Consider the following 13,341-nt stretch of genomic DNA (forward strand, 5'->3'; position numbering starts at 1 on the left):
CAGTTCTGTCATTTAGTCCATCTCCTCTTTTCTCAAAAGAGATAGTCTCTCAGTCATTCTACCCTCTGTATTCTTTAGTCTTTATTTATTTTTAGCTTCCTCACTGCCTCAAATTCTCCCGTCTCCTTCATTTTTTTTGCAAGACAATGGAGTTCAGTAACTTGTTCAAGGTCAGACAGCTAGGTAATTATTAGGTGTTTGAATTCAGATTTGAATTCAGGTCCTCCTAACTCCAGGGTTGGTATTCTATTCACTGCGCCACCTAGCTGCCCCTTTCTCCATTCTTTAAACAAGACAAAACCTTCGCTAGTTCCTAACATCTCATAAAAATATTATTATTTATTTTTTTCTCCTCTAGACTCCCAAGAAAAAATCTGTTCATATTCCTTTCATTTCATTGCAATCTGGCTTCATGACATCATCATTCAATGGAAACTTTCCAAAATTAACACAATCTGTTATTTTCCAGTCTGGTGGCCATTTTTCAGTTCTCATCCTTCTTGATCTTTCTTATTAGCATGTGCTATTGTTGAATATATGCTTATGTTACATTTCTCTTCTCTCCTACCTTTCTCCTCTGCTCCTTTTCAGTCTCCTTTACTGGCTTATCATCCATTTGATTTTTTTCCTTATAGTGAGAGTATTTCAGGACTCGCTCTCCAGGACCTTTTCTCTTCCCTTTCTGTATTCTTTCACTTGGTAACTTCATCAGTTCCCATGGTCTCATTTTTCCCTCTATTTAGATATATGTTGTATCTCCTCATTTTGTCACCCAACATCTAGTTCTTTGTATCCCTAACTTCCTATTAAACATTTCAATCATCTTATGTACAAAAGAGAAATCATCTTTTCTCCTGAACTCACCCCCTTTCTAAACTTCCTAATTTCTGTTATGCATAATATCATCCTAACTTTCCAGGTTTGCATCCTTGAGTTGTTTTCAATTCTTCACACTTTCTCACTATATATCCAGTCAGTTTCCAAATTCTCTCATTTCTACCTACTTAAAAACTCGCATCTAACACCCCCCTTTACTTATTTATTCATTCAACATTTTATCATTTCCCTTTTAAGAACTCCAACAACATTTTTGCCTCTCACCTAGACTACTGCTATGGCCTCTTAATTGGGTTTCTTGGTTTCAAGTTTGTCCTCATTCCAATGCATCTTCACACCTCTTATAAAGTTATTTTCCTTAAGCACAGATCTGGCCTAGTTATTCCTCTACTTAGTAAGTTCCAGTGACTCACTACTATCCAGCAGATATCTAAATAGAGATGAAAATGAGACCATGGGGGAGCTGATGAAGTTACCAAGTGAAGGAATACAGAAAGGGAAGAGAAAGGGTCCTGGAGAGAGAGTCCTGAAATACTCTCAAGAGAAATGAAGTGAGAGCAAAAAAATTAGTGCACTTCAGTCTGAGTTCAGTTTCCATCAATTCTGTCTCTTGGATGGGTTGCATTTTTTATCATAAGTCCATCAGAGAAGTTGCTTCAATATTTTTTCCCACATGTTATTGTTAACTGTATTTCCCTTAATTCTGTTCCTCCTACCTCCATTTATTCTATTCTCTCTCTCTCTCTCTCTCTCTCTCTCTCTCTCTCTCTCTCTCTCTCTCTCTCCTATCACCCTTTCCTTCCTTAGAAGTGTATTGTATCTGACTACTCTCTTCCACGATCTTCCCTCTCTTCTAACAACTGCTCCCCCCCTTCCCTCCTGTCCCTCTTCATCCATCACTTTGCTCTCATTTTTCCTCTAGGATAAGAGATTTCTATACCCTATTGAGTGTGTATGTTATTTCTTCACTGAGCCACTTCTTTTTTTAAATTTATTTTTATTAAAGATGTTATTTGAGTTTTACTATTTTCTCCCCAATCTTACTTCCCTCCCCCAGCCCCCCCATGGAAAGCAATCTGTCAGTCTTTACTTTGTTTCCATGTTGTACCTTGATCCAAATTGAGTGTGATGAGAGAGAAATCATATCCTTAGAGAAGTGAAGTCTAAGAGGTAACAAGATCAGATAGTAAGATATCTATTTTTTTTTCAAAGTTAAAGGGAATAGTCCTTGAACTTTGTTCAAACTCACATCTCCTTATCTGGATACAGATGGCACTCTCCTTTGCAGACAGCCAGAAATTGTTCCCGATTGTTGCACTGATGGAATGAGCGAGTCCTTCAAGGTTGATCATCACTCCCATGTTGCTGTTAGGGTATACAGTGTTTTTATGGTTCTGCTAATCTCACTCAGCATCAATTCAAGCAAATCCCTCCAAGCTTCCCTGAAATCCCATCCCTCCTGGTTTCTAATAGAACAATAGTGTTCCATGACATACATATACGATAATTTGCTAAGCCATTCCCCAATTGAAGGACATTGCCTTGATTTCCAATTCTTTGCCACCACAAACAGGGCAGCTATAAATATTTTTTGTACAAGTGATGTTTTTACCCTTTTTCATCATCTCTTCAGGATTTAGATCCAGTAGTGGTATTGCTGTGTCAAAGGGTATGCACATTTTTGTTGCCCTTTGGGCATAGTTCCAAATAGCTCTCCAGAAAGGTTGGATGAGTTCACAGCTCCACCAGCAGTGTAATACTGTCCCATATTTCCCACATCCCTTCCAACAATGATAATTATCCTTTCTGGTCATATTGTCCATTCTGAGAGGTATGAGGTGGTACCTCAGAGAAGCTTTAATTTGCATTTCTCTAATAATTAATGATTTAGAGCATTTTTTCATATGGTTATGGATTACTTTGATCTCCTCATCTGTAAATTACCTTTGCATGTCCTTTAACCATTTGTCAACCATGGAATGACTTTTTTTAAAAAAAAATTGACTCAGTTCTCTGTATATTTTGGAAATAAGTCCTTTGCTGGAATCATTAGTTGTAAAGATTGTTTCCCAATTTACTACATTTCTTTTGATCTTGGTTACAATGGTTTTATCTGTGCAAAAGCCTTTTAATTTAATGTAATTGAAATCATCTAAGTGGTTTTTGGTGATGTTCTCCAACTCTTCCTTAGTCATAAACTGCTCCCCTTTCCATAGATCTGACAGGTAAACTAGTCCTTGTTCTTCTAATTTGCTTATAGTATTGTTTTTTATGTCTAAGTCCTATAACCATTTGGATATTATCTAGGTAAAGGGTGTTAGGTGATGGTCTAATCTAAGTTTCTTCCATACTAACCTCCAATTTTCCCAGCAGTTTTTATCAAAGAGAGAGCTTTTACCCCAATAACTGAACTCGTTGGGCTTATCAAACAGCAGATTACTATAACTGGCTCCTGCTTTTGCACCTGGTCTATTCCACTGGTCCACCTCTCTATTTCTTAGCCAATACCAAACAGTTTTGATGACTTATACTTTATAATATAATTTTAGATAAGGTAGGGCTAAGCCACCTTCTTTTGCACTTGTTTTCATTAAACTTCTGGAGATTCTTGCCTTTTATTTCTCCATATGAATTTACTTACAATTTTTTCCAACTCATTAAAGTAATTTTTTGGAATTTTGATTGGTAGGGCACTAAACAGATAGTTTAGTTTTGATAGAATTGCCATTTTTATTATATTAGCTCTACCTATCCATTAGTAGTTGATATTTGCCCAGTTATTTAAATCTGATTTAATTTGTGTGAGAAGTGTTTTATAATTGTTTTCAAAAAGATTCTGAGTCTGTCTTGGCAAATAGACTCCCAAGTATTTTATATTGTTTGAGGTTACTTTGAATGGGATTTCTATTTCTAGCTTTTCCTGCTGTATCTTGCTAGACATATATAGAAAAGTTGAGGATTTATGAGGGTTTATTTTATAACCTGCAACTTTGCTAAAATTGCTAATTGTTTCCAGTAGTTTTTTGTATGATTTCTTGGGATTCTCTAGGTAGACCATCATGTCATCTGCAAAGAGTGAGAGTTTTGTCTCTTCTTTCCCAATTCTAACTCCTTCAATTTCTTTTTCCTCTCTAATTGCTGAAGTTAACATTTCTAATACAATATTGAATAGTAGTGGTGATAATGGGCACCCTTGTTTCACCCCGATCTTATTGGGAATGCCTCTAGCCTCTCCCCATTGAATATAATGCTTGTTGATGGTTTCAGATAGATACTGCTAATTATTCTAAGGAACAGTCCATTTATTCCTACACTCTCTAGTATTTTTTAGTAGGAATGGATGCTGTATTTTGTCAAAAAACTTTTTCAGCATCTATTGATATGATCATATAATTACTGATAGATTTGTTGTTGATATAATTGAGTATAATAACAGTTTTCTTAATATTGAACCAACCCTGCATTCCTGGAATAAATCCTACTTGATCATAATCTGTTATCCTATCGATAACTTGTTGTAATCATTTTGCTAAGATTTTATTTAAGATTTTTGCATCTATATTCATCAGGGAGATAGGTCTGTAATTTTCTTTCTCTGTTTTAACTCTTCCAGGTTTAGGTAACAGCACCATATTGATTTCATAGAAAGAGTCAGGCAGAGTTCCATCATTCCCTATTTTTTCAAAAGAGTTTATATAGAATTGGAACCAATTGTTCCTTAAATGTTTGGTAGAATTCATTTGTGAATCCATCTGGCCCTGGAGATTTTTTCTTAGGGAGTTCAATGATGGCTTGTTGACTTTCTTTTTCTGAGATAGGGTTGTTTAGGTAGTTAATCTCCTCTTCATTTAACCTGGGCAACTTATTTTTTTGTAAGTATTCATCCATTTCACTTAGATTATCAAATATATTGGCATAGAGTTGGATAAAATAATTTCGAAGTATTACTTTAATTTCCTCCTCATTGGTGGTGAGTTCACCTTTTTCATTTATGATACTAGCAATTTGGTGTTCTTTCTTTTTTTTTAATCAAATTGACCAAAGGTTTATCAATTTTATTATTTTTTTCATAATACCAACTTTTGGTTTTATTTATTAATTCAATAGTTTTTTTGCTTTTGCTTTTATTAATTTCTCCTTTAATTTTTAGAATTTCTAATTTGGTATTTAATTGGGGATTTTTGATTTGTTCTTTCTGTAATTTTTTTAGGTGCATGTTTAATTCATTGATTTCTTCTTTCTCCAATTTATTCATGTAAGCATTTAAAGCTATAATATATCCCCTGAGAGTCGCTTTGAATGAATCCCATAGGTTTTGGTATGTTGTTTCATTATTATCATTATCTAGGATAAAATGGTTAATTCTTTCTATAATTTGTTTTTTGGTCCACTCATTTTTTAAAATGAGGTTATTCAGTTTTCAATTTGTTCTGGGTCTATATCTCCTTGGCCCAATATTGCATATGACTTTTATTGCATTGTGATCTGAGAAAGATGTATTCACTATTTCTGCTTTTCTGCAGTTGATCATTAGGTTTTTATGTCCTAGTACATGGTCAATTTTTGTATAAGTGCCAAGTACTGCAGAGAAAAAGGTATATTCCTTTCTATCCCCATTCAATTCCCTCCATAAGTCTACCGTATCTAATTTTTCTAACAATCTATTTACCTCCTTAACTTCTTTCTTGTTTATTTTATGATTTGATTTATCTAGATCTGAGAGTGGGAGGTTGAGGTCTCCTATTAGTAAAGTTTTGCTGTCTATGTCTTCCTGTTGTTCTTTCAGCTTTTCCTCTAAGATTTTGGATGCTATCCCACTGGGTGCATATATATTCACTTTTGAAATAACTTTATTGTCTATGGTACTTTTTAAGAGGATAAAGTTTCCTTCCTTATCTCTTTTAATGCTATCTATTTTTACAGTTGCTTTGTCTGAGATAAGGATTCCTACCCCTGCTTCTTTAGTTCAGCTGAAGCAAAATATATTTTGCTCCAACTGTTTACCTTTACACTATATGTATCTTTCTGCTTCATATGAGTTTCTTGTAAGTAGCATAGTGTAGGATTCTGGTTTTTAATCCACTCTGCTATTCACTTACATTTTAAGGGAGAGTTCATCCCATTCACATTCAAAGTTATAATTACTAATTCTTTATTGCCCTCCATGCTATCTTCCCTCTGTTTGTATTTCCCCCTTCCCCCTTTATACATATTCCCCAGTATTTTGTTTCTGAATACCACCCCCTTCAGTGTGTTTGCCCTCCTATTTCACCCCCTCCCCTTTCTTTCCCATTTCCCTTTTTCCCTTTTCCCTTCCCTTCCTTCTGTTGGTTCCTCTTTTTTTCCCCACTCCCCTTCCCTTTCTTCATCCCCCCTCCTTTTTCCCCCTTTTAATACTTGAAAGATTAGATGTTTTATAAGTTAACTGAGTATGTGTAGGTTGACTTTAAGCCAAGTCTGATGAAAAGAAGATTCAGGTGTTTCTCATCTTCTCCCTTCTTCCCCTCTATTACCATAGGTATTCTGTACCTCTTAATTCAGTCCCCTCCCTCCTCCCATCTCTTTCCTGTCCCCCTTTAAGGAGGTAGTGTTTTTTTTAGATCATTCTATGTGAGTCATAGAAAATTCTGAGTGTCTGTCACTTCTAGTTAAGTATATTCTATCTAATAGAGTTAAAATTCTTGAAAGTTATTAGAGTTTTTATCCCAAGTAGGGTTAAAGCCATTTACATCCCATTAGATAGCAGTCTCATGGATAGGTCATGAATGTCCATCATTTCTGGCTAGGTATATTCTCTCTCTCTGGTAGAGTTACAATTCTCAAGATTTATGAGAATCTTCTCCCCCATGCTGGGATATAGCCAGTTTCAACTTATTGGATAGCAGGTTTTTCCTTTTACTACCCCCCCCTTTTCCCCCCTTTTCATGCATCTCTTGAACCTCCTGTTTGATGTCCAGATTTTCTATTTAGCTCTGGTTCTTTCATCAGGAATTTTTGGAATTCTTCCATTTCGTTAAATGTCCATCTTTTTTCCTGGAAGAGAAGGCTCAGCTTTGTGGGATAGTCGATTCGTGGCTACATTGCAAGCTCCCTTGCTCTTCAAAATATCTCGTTCCAGGCCCTTTGACCCCTTAATGTTGATGCAGCCAGGTCCTGTGTGATCCTTACTGTGGTTCCTTGATATTTAAATTGTTTCCTTCTGGCTGCTTGTAGGATTTTCTCTTTTATATGATAGTTCTAGAATTTGGCCACAACATTCCTTGGTGTTTTATTTTAGGGTCTTTTTCTGGAGGGGATTGATGTATTCTTTCAATAACTACTTTCCCCTCTGGGTACCTGATATCAGGGCAGTTTTCCATCACTAGATCCTGTAATATTAAGTCCAGGCTTTTTTTTATCTCTTCAATGTTTTCAGGAAGTCCTATAATTCTCAGGTTGCCCCTCCTCGATCTATTCTCGAGGTCAGTGGTTTTGTTGATGAGGTATTTCACATTTTCTTCTATTTTTTTCTATTTTATTTATTTTGGTTTTATTGGCTCTTGCTGTCTCATGGAGTCATTAGTTTCTGCAGACTCCATACTTTTTTTAGGGAGTAGTTTTCTTCATTAACTTTTTGCAACTCCTTTTCCAATCGGTCAATTCTACTTTTGAAAGACCTTTCAATGGAAAATTGACCTCAATGACCCATTGAGGTTTTGAGAGAATTATTTTCTTTTTGCATTTGCCCATTCGAGTATCTGAGAGAATTATTCTCATTTTGTATTTGTCCAATTGATGATGTGAGAAATTTATTCTCATTTTGTAATTGTCGAGTTGAGGATCTTAGAGATTTATTCTCCTTTTGTATTTGGCCAATTGTATTTTCTAAGGATTTGTTTTATTGTTGCAAGGTATTAATTGTCTATCCCAAGTTTTCCCATTGATTTTTAATTTTTTTATTTCATATTTATTCTCATTTTGTACAAATAATGTTTTTTATACATTAATAAAATATTCTTGTTTAAGAATAAATGAAAGAATAAATGAAATACCCCCTCCCCCTTATAAATATAGACGCATTTGAGTGATAAAGTAAAGGGGAGAGAAAAAAATTCAAATAAAAAAATAATAGTAATAATTGTAGGTATGGCCAGGTGGCGCAATAGATGGAGCACCAGCCCTGGAGCCACACCCAACAATCACCCAGTTGTGTGACATGCAAGCCACCCGAACCCTACTGCCCTGCAAAAACCAAAAAAAAAAAAAAAAAAAAAAAACCTAAAATAAAATAAAATAGTAATACTAGTAGGGGTGGCTGGGTGGTGGACAGAGCATTGGCCCTTGAGCCAGGAGCACCTGGGTCCAAATCTGGCCTCAGACAGCCAACGATCACCCTGCTATGCAGCCCCAGGCAGACTACCCAGTCCCATTTACTCTGCACCCCCCCCCAATAATAATAATAAAAAACTGTGCTTGATTCTTTGTTCTAACACCAACAACTCTGTCGCGGATGGATCACATTCTTTAAGTCCATCACAAAAGTTACTTACACATTTTTCCACCGTTGCCATTGCTGTTCGCAACTCCCTCCTTTCGTTTTTCTCCACTGCCATGTACTCTATTTTCTCTCTCCTTTCACTCTGACTCTGCTGTAGGGCAGCTGAGTAGCACAGCAGACAGATCCCTGGATCTGGGGCTGCGAGGCCCTGAGACCCCATACCACCCCTTAGGCCCAGCATCCACCTGGCCTTATGGTCCCGGATAGGCCTTCCAATCCCAGCCCCTTGCAAGAAGTAAAAAAGAAAATGTGTTATATCTGACCACTCTCTCCCCATGGTCCATCCTCTCCTCTATCACTCACATTACCCCCCTTTCCCCTGTCCCCCCCCTTCTTACTCCAGATGTCTATACCCTCTTGAGTATATATGCTGTTTCCTCTCCTAACCACCTCTGATGAGAGCAAAGATTCCCTCATTCCCCCATGCTTTCCCCCTTCTATATCATTGCAGTAGCTCATTGTAATAAAGAAAAATCTTATTACATGAAATATCTTGGCCTTTTTCTTTCTCCCATTACATTTCCCTTTTTTTCTATTGACTCCATTTTTACGCTATATTTTATCTTCAAATTCAGCTTTCTCCTTCTCCTTTCAGCTAGCTCCTTCTACCTGCTCTATTAACTGAGAAGGTTCTTATGAGTATTATCAGTGTCATTTTTCTATGCAGGAATATATGCATTTCTTCATCATCAAGACCCTCATGTTTTCCCCCTCTCCTCCATTCTTCATGCTTCACCCGAGTCTTGTATCTGAAGACCAAACCTTCTGTTCAGCTCTGGCCATTCCAATAGGAACATTTGACATTCCCCTGCTTTATTGAAAGTCCATCTTTTTCCCTGGAAGAGGACATTCAGCCTTGCTGGGTAGTTGATTCTTGGCTGCATTCTAAGCTCTTTTGCCTTCTAGTATATTATATTCCAAGGCCTATGAGCTTCCAATGTAGTTGCTGCTAAGTCCTGTGTTATCCTGATTGCAGCTCCACGATATTTGAATTGTGTTCTTCTGGCTGCTTGTAATATTTTCTCTTTGACTTGGGAGTTCTGGAATTTGGCTATAATATTCCTGGGGGTTGGGTTTTGGGGATCTCTTTCTCAGGGGGATCAGTGGATTCTCTCCATTTCTATTTTGTCCTTTGCTTCTAGAATTTCAGGGCAATTTTCCTGTAGTAATTCTTTGAAAATGATGTCAAGGCTCTTTTCCTGATCATGACTTTCAGGTATTCCAATAATTTTTAGATTATCTTTCTGAAGTCTGTTTTCCATATCAGCATTTTTTCAATGAGATATTTCACATTTTCTTCTAATTTTTCATTTTTTGGTTTTGAAGTATTGAGTCCTGATTTCTTGAAAATCCATCAATCTCACTGAGTTCTATTCTTTGTCTGAAGGATTTGTTTTCCTCAGAGAGCTTTCTTATCTCTTTTTACATCTGGTCAATTCTGCTTTTTAAAGCATTCTTCTCCTCAATAACTTTTTGAGCTATTTTATCCATTTGACCTAAGCTGGTTTTTAGCATGCTATTTTCTTCAGCATTTTTTTGGATTTCCTTGACTAGGCTGCTGAGTTCATTTTCATGTTTTTCCTGCATCTCTCTCCTTTCTTTTCCCAGTTTTTCTTCTAACTCCCTCATTTGATTTTCAAAGTCTTTTTTGAGCTCTGTCATGGCCTGAGCCCAATTTCTGTTTTTCTTGGAGTATTTAGATGCAGGAGCTTGTGCTTCCTCATCTTTAGACTGAGTATTTTGATCCTTCTTGGGCTCATATGCAAAATATTTCTCAATGGTGTTCCTCTTGTTTCTCTGCTTGCTCATTTTCCAAGCTTTAGCCTGTTTTGGGGGTGCTTCCTGAGCTTTTGGGACACTCCCACAAGGCTCTCAGTGTGTGAGGTTCTGTCCTCCTTCCTAGTCTATCAATGACTTCTGCCATGGGGCTTACGTGGGGAGGGGCCCTGATGTTCTAATGGAGGGCCCTACACTGAGATCAGGATCTGAATGTCGTCAGAACCCCAGAGTCCTGTTACAGGTGCAGAGCTCTGCAGTCTCTCTCTTCAGTCCCCTTCCTAGGTTCAAGGGGCTCATGCCCTGGGGGCTCCTTCTTACTAGCTCCGCCTGCTTGTTTCCTGGAACTTGGCTGAGCTGGCCACTGCTCTCTGTGTGCCCTGAGGGCTGGGCTTCATGCACTCTGCTCGCTCTTGCAGAGGTCCCCTGCTGGTCCCGCAATTTGTGCCCAGTTCTCCCCAGGGCATAGCTCAGGAAACTCCCCCTGCTGCGGCTTCCAGCGCCCTGGGACTGCCTCCAGGAGGCTGAAGTTCTGTCACTCTGTTGGGCCGCTCCTTCAACCCCGGGGAGCAGAGACTTTCTGCTCTTTTCCAGGTTACCTTGAGTAGGAGAACTGCCTCACTGGGTCCCTCTGTGGGTTCTGTCTCTCGGAAATTTAGTTAAGAGTCCTTAGTTTAGAAGTTTTATGAGAGAGTGCCTAAGACAGGACCCACTCTTGTCGCCATCTTGGCTCTGCCCCCTCCAGTTGATTTTTAAGTTCCTTCCTTATTTCTTCAAGGAAGTCTTTCTGTGCTGAAGACCAGATCGTATTCTCCTCAGAGGTTCCAGGTCTTTCTGAGTTAGGGTCTTTCCCTTTCAAGAATTTTTCTATGGATCCACCTATCCGCTGACCCTTCTTCATTTTGCTAAGACCTTGAGTTTGGGAGGGGCTGGTTCACAGGGGCTTGGTTTTGCTAAAGGCTTTACTCACTGAGTGCAGTTTCTCTGGCTGGCCAGTAGGATGTGTTGGTTGCTTTTCTGGAGTGTCTGTGATCTTGATTGAGGCCTTCTCCCTTTCTTTCAGGGAGGAGTTGGAGCTATTGAATTCTTTGCCTTCAATCAATAGTGGGCTTTACTCTAGCCTGAGTCATTTACTCTTGATTGTCAGCTGGACTGATTCTTCTGCTCACACACCTGGGCCTGAGGCAGAATTAGTCTGCAAATGTTTGTTCTGTGAAGAGGTCTGAGCTGTAATGGAGGCATGGACTCTGAGTTCCTCAGACCAGAGGAGGCCATGGATGGTGTCCCCGCCACCCTGTTGGCAAGCTCCAGAGTGACAGTACCAACACCAGTGCCTCTGCTCTCTAGTTGACTCAAGCCCCTGCTGTCTAGCCCCACCACTGATCCAGTAGCTCTGGCTCTTGGGCCCTCAGACTCCACTTCAGCTGCTAATCTGGCTGATCCAGGGCTGAACCACCCTCTGAGCCCAGACTCACCCGCGTGAATTCGGCCAATGCTGCTGCTGGAGACAAATCCTGAGGTAGATGTTCTTTCTTCTGGCTTTTCTTTCTGGGTTTTGATGGATCGGATTTCTGTTAAGAGGTTTTTTTTTAATATGATAGATGGGGGAAGATCAGGAGACTTTAGAACTGTGCTTGTTTTCTCTCTGCCATCTTGGCTGGCCACTGACACACTTCTGATGAAATGAAGGCTCACTCATTCCCCCCCCTTCCCCCTTCCACTCCATTGCAAAAGCTTTTTCTTGACTTTTTATGTGGAATATCTTAGCCCATTCTACTTCTCCTTTCCCTGTCTTCCAGTTCTTTCCTTTATCACCCTTTCATTGACTCCATCTTTATACTATATTATACCATTATATTCAGTTCCCTCCTGTGCCTTGTCTATATATGCTCCTTCTGCCTTTATAAATGAGAATGTTCATGTGTGTAATCAGTATCTTCTTCCCATGCAGGAATACAAACAGTTCAACATTATTAAGTTCCTCATAATTAGCTCTTCTCATCTACCCTCTCTATGCTTCACCTGAGTCCTGTACTTGGAGATCAAACTTTCTGTCCAGCTGTGGTTGTTGCAACAGGAAAGTTTAAAAGTCCCCTGCTTCATTGAATGTTTTTTTCCCCTGCAAGAAGATGTTCAGTTTTGCTGGGTAGTTGATTCTCAGTTGTAAACAAAGCTCTTTTGCCTTCCAGATTATCATATTCCAAGTCCTACAATCTCTAAATCCTTGTAATCCTGACTATAGCTTTATGATATTAGAATGGCATTTTTCTGACTGCTTGTAATATTTTTTTCCTTAACTTGGAAATTCTGGAATTTGGCTATAATATTCCTGGGAGTTTTTACTTTCGGATCTCTTTAAGGAGGTGATGCCCTCAATTTTTATTTTAACCTCTGTTTCTAGGATATCAGGCAATTTTGTTATATTTTTTGTTGGTTTTTGCCAGGCAGTGAAGTTAAGTGACTTGCCCAAAGTCACACAGCTAGGTAATTTTTTAAATATTTATTTAAGGCAATGGAGTTAAATGACTTGCCCAAGGTCATACAGCTAGGCAATTATTAAGTGTTTGAGGCTGCTTTTGAACTCAGGTACTCCTGACTCCAGGGCCAATGCTCTATCCACTGCACCACCTAGTTGCCCTGCTGCTAGGTAATTATTAAATCTTTGAGGCTGGATTTGAACTGAGGTCCTACTGACTCCAGGTCCCAGTGCTCTATCCACTGTGTGTCCTAGCTATCCAGCATTATTTCTTGAAAAATGAAGTCAAGGCTCTTTTCCTGATCATGATTTTCAGTTAGCCCAGCAATTTTTAAATTACCTCTCCTGGGTCCATTTTCCAGATCAGTTTTTCCACTGATATATTTCACATTTTCTTCTGGTTTTTCATTCTTTTGGGTTTTTTTAAATTGTTTCTTGATTTCTCACAAAGTCATCAGCTTCCTTCATTTGAAGGAGTTATTTTCTTTAGAGAACTTTTCTAACTGGTCAATTCTGCTTTTTAAGACATTTTTCTACTCATTTGCCTTTTGGATTGCTTTTTTCCATTTGACCTAAACTGGTTTTTAATGTGTTATTTTCTTCTGTATGTTTTTGTATGTCCTTCACCAAGTTGCTGACTTGGTTTTTATGATTTTCCTGCATTGTTCTCATTTCATTTCCCAATTTGTCCTCTATCTACCTGACTTGCTTTTCA

The 13,341-nt window shown here is 38.4% G+C and overlaps 1 protein-coding gene across 2 annotated transcripts in view; it reads left to right on the plus strand.

The window, feature by feature from the left end:
- CNTLN (centlein) overlaps window positions 1-13,341 on the plus strand; it is a 585,894-nt gene that overhangs the window by 191,674 nt on the left and 380,879 nt on the right. The gene's annotated exons all lie outside the window — the stretch shown is intronic.

Source organism: Macrotis lagotis, chromosome 8, assembly GCF_037893015.1.
Source record: "Macrotis lagotis isolate mMagLag1 chromosome 8, bilby.v1.9.chrom.fasta, whole genome shotgun sequence".
NCBI classification, from domain to species: domain Eukaryota; kingdom Metazoa; phylum Chordata; class Mammalia; order Peramelemorphia; family Peramelidae; genus Macrotis; species Macrotis lagotis.